At 39.4% G+C, this 3,409-nt stretch overlaps 1 pseudogene; it reads right to left on the bottom strand.

Annotated features, from left to right (window-relative positions):
* Positions 1–2,422, bottom strand: part of LOC105461007 — a 17,077-nt pseudogene extending 14,655 nt beyond the window's left edge.
* Between the last annotated feature and the right edge of the window lie 987 nt (positions 2,423–3,409).

Below are 3,409 nucleotides of genomic sequence, written 5' to 3'. Positions count from 1 at the left end.
AACTAATTGATAACCCTGCGTTAAAACTTCGATTAAAACCGATTTTCAAAATTGGAATCAGCTTTAATCGAATTAAAATTTTGCCATTCGATTTTATTATGTAGAGAAAATTTCTGAAAATCTCTAAACAATTCTCTGAAAAACTTTGAAAATCTATGAATATCTATAAAAATCTATGAACTGTATAACCATGAAAATTTTTGAAAATCACTGAAATACTCTAATAGTCTCTGAAATTTTACTGAAAAATTCTCTGAAAAACTCTGAAACGTGTCCAAAATTCTAGACTTTTTCAGGAAAATTTTCAGACTTTTTCAAGGAAAATTTTCAGAGAAATTCAGAAAAATTTTTTTACCAGGATTGTACTGGAATGAGACAAGATTTCGAGTAGTTGAGCAGAAATCCAAGTGATAACAATAATTCTGTAGAAGCTTTAAGGTTATCTAAGCAATTCTTTTTTGAAGAGCTAATTAGAAAAAGATCATCTAAGTAGATTACCGAGCAGTATTCTTTCTCTCTCAAATCGGTCATCACTGGACGCAATATTTTTGTGAAAATAAATGGGGCCATCGCCAGGCCGAACGGTAAGACGTTGAACTCGTATGTTATTCCTCGCCATTGAAAACGGAGAAAGTGGCGATAGCCCTGGGCTATGGGAACTATAAGATAGGCATCATCGAGATCAAGCGTAACCATCCAGGAATTAGGTAGCATAAGCTGGACCACAGTGCGCCAATCTTTTAATTGAAAATGCTGCGGGCAGAGGAAACGGTTAAGATCTTTGAGGTTGAGTATGAAACGCATTCCTCCTGGCGATTTTTTGGTCAAAAAGAAACTAGACAAAAATTGGTTCTCGGAAGGAGTGGTGGCTACTATGGCTCCTTTTTCTAATAAGCGCGAAATTTCTTTATCGCATGCTTCCGCTATGGCCGGAGAGAAAGTTGGTTCTCGTAAGAATGCACGAGGGGGCGGGGAGGAGACAAAAGGAATGCGGTAACCGTCAATTGCCTGAAGAACCTCGGGGTCCTTTGTTAATCTCTCCCACCTGTGCCGATAATTATGTAAACGTCCTGCTGTTCTTTCTGGTTCTAACGGCGCATCCGTGTCCTGGATCTGGATTGATGTCGGTTGAGGCTCACTGAATATCTCGCCCCTGTCCGGCGAGCCGAGGTTGGTGTGTGTCGCACAGGGACCTTGTAGTTTGACTGCTTTGGTTGGATTTGGCGTGTTGGAAGGTTCTTTGCTTTGATTTCTGTCGCTGGGATAGAGGAAGAGAGAGGCCTTGATAGCTCTCGCCCTACCTTCTCGCAGGCCTGTGCTGCTTTTAAATCGTCTGCGAAATTAATAGATCCAAAGAGCCATTCGTCTACTTTGGAAGAGTCTGCTGCTGACTTTCCTACGAAGGTTAGGCATGGTTTTACGTAGGCTTGCCTAGCCAGAGATAAACGGAATTGGAGGTCGGCTAATAAATGGAGCCCATCCGCTAACTTGATGATAATGTTTCTCCAGGCGTCGTCCTGTGGGGAAACTGCCAGGGATTTTAAGAGATCGGCTATGCCGGATCCTATTGCGTTCAGGCAGGCCCCAACCTGAATCTGTCTATTGGCCTGATATTCGTCTTTCTTCAAAACTACTTGCCGCTTGAATAGGGCCGCTAACAATTCTTTATTGATTTTGGGAGGACCTAACCCCAATAGGTCTCCTTTGAGCTCGTATTTCGACAATAGATTCTGACGAAGCTCTTTCTTTATGCCTGTACGTGTCTCTGATTTTGCAGCCTTAAATATAATCGGGTCCCAGGACGAATCGATTGTTAAATATTGTTCTTCTCCAAATAATTCGCTTACAAGAGATATTTCGCCTTCTTCCGAGATAATAACCTCCTGGGATGCTTTTGGATCTGCAAATGCCACTTTTTGTGCAGGGACTTCTGCTGCTAAGGAAAAAACAAAACCAATTGAGATTTAGATAGAGCAATCGGCTATATTTTCTCTTCGCTGTAACAAGAAAATATACCTGGTGCACCGCCCCGGTTCGAGAGAACCATCTGCTCATCTGTCTCTGTCTCGACCTCGACCCCTTGTGAGAGGAATACCTCCGTATTCTCTAGAGGGGGAGGGAAGTGGGCCGTGACAACCGGCGCGGGGGGGTTCCCGCGGTTTGCTGCACTTTGCTGCTTCATGAACGTGAAAATTTTGTTTAACGTGCTGGCCAACTCGTTTCCAGACCATGTCCGGGGTAGCGATGACGTTCCTGATGCCCCGTTAGAGGTCCACGAATCTTGTGGAATATCCCGCGAAGATTCCTCGGAACTAACCTCGATCTGTCGATCTCGCGATTTCCTTCCGTGTTTATGTTTTCTTCTATACGAACGGTGCTCTGCTTGGCCCTTATGGTAGCTCGAATGCTTTTCTTTCGGCATTTTGCGAGAAAAGTATATACACTAATATATTTAATATTCAACAGCATAAGGCACTTAACAAAGCGTTGTTGTGCCGCGCAACAAAAACACAATGAAGTTGGTAGCCCGGAAGTCGGCAGGCCTACCGCGTAGCGCCACTTTTTCTTTTTGGCGGGTATCTAAAATGTTGGTAATAGCCGCGCACGAAAGCACGACTACAATTGTCCATCCGGACGAACACACTTTGGCATAATCCAAAAGTTTACGAGTGGCTGACTTGGGATGGAATGCCCCATATAATTATTACCTTAAAATAATGTTAGAATTATATAAAGTTTCTGTTATTACAATGTTTTTAATGCAATGTATTTACAATAGTTAAAAATAAATGTTTGTAATTTTTATTTTAAAATAATGTTGGGTAAAGAATTTTCGCTCATTCTCAACTTTTAGTCTAAATTCTAAATAAATAGATGCTTACTGAAAAAATAGTAACGTTTACTGAAAAATACAATAATATTTAAAAACTATGACTGTAAGCGATATTGTCTGAAAAAAAACATGATTATTGAGAAATTTCATTATTCAATCATGTGCGATTCCGTAAATATTACTGTTGGCCTTTAGTACTTGTTTAGGCGCGAGAACTCAAAGGTACGAAATTAAGAATGGTTAGAAGGCAGTATTGATAACCAACAGTTTATTATATTATCCTAGAGAATACATAATGAAAAGGATAAGTCCTTTGTACAAACTAATCATTAGTTCAGCGTTAGCGTTCAAGCATGCGACTCTAGGGATCTCAGGTTCGAATCTCATCGATACGTTTTCAAAAATTATATATCTTCGTAATTGTAATTAATAAAATAGAAAATATGCAAAATAGTAATCACAAATTAAACTCTAATAAGTTTTTTTTAATAATATGTAATTATAAAATAAAAAAAGAAATTTATTTTTTACATATTTTAAATATTTTATTAATATTATTTAAGAAACATTATAGCA

Source organism: Wasmannia auropunctata, unplaced genomic scaffold (genome assembly GCF_000956235.1).
Source record: "Wasmannia auropunctata unplaced genomic scaffold, wasmannia.A_1.0 LD336101.1, whole genome shotgun sequence".
In the NCBI taxonomy this organism is placed as follows: Eukaryota; Metazoa; Arthropoda; class Insecta; order Hymenoptera; family Formicidae; genus Wasmannia; species Wasmannia auropunctata.
Note: the sequence above shows the minus strand (reverse complement) of the source record. Positions and strands in the feature narration are given on the sequence as shown.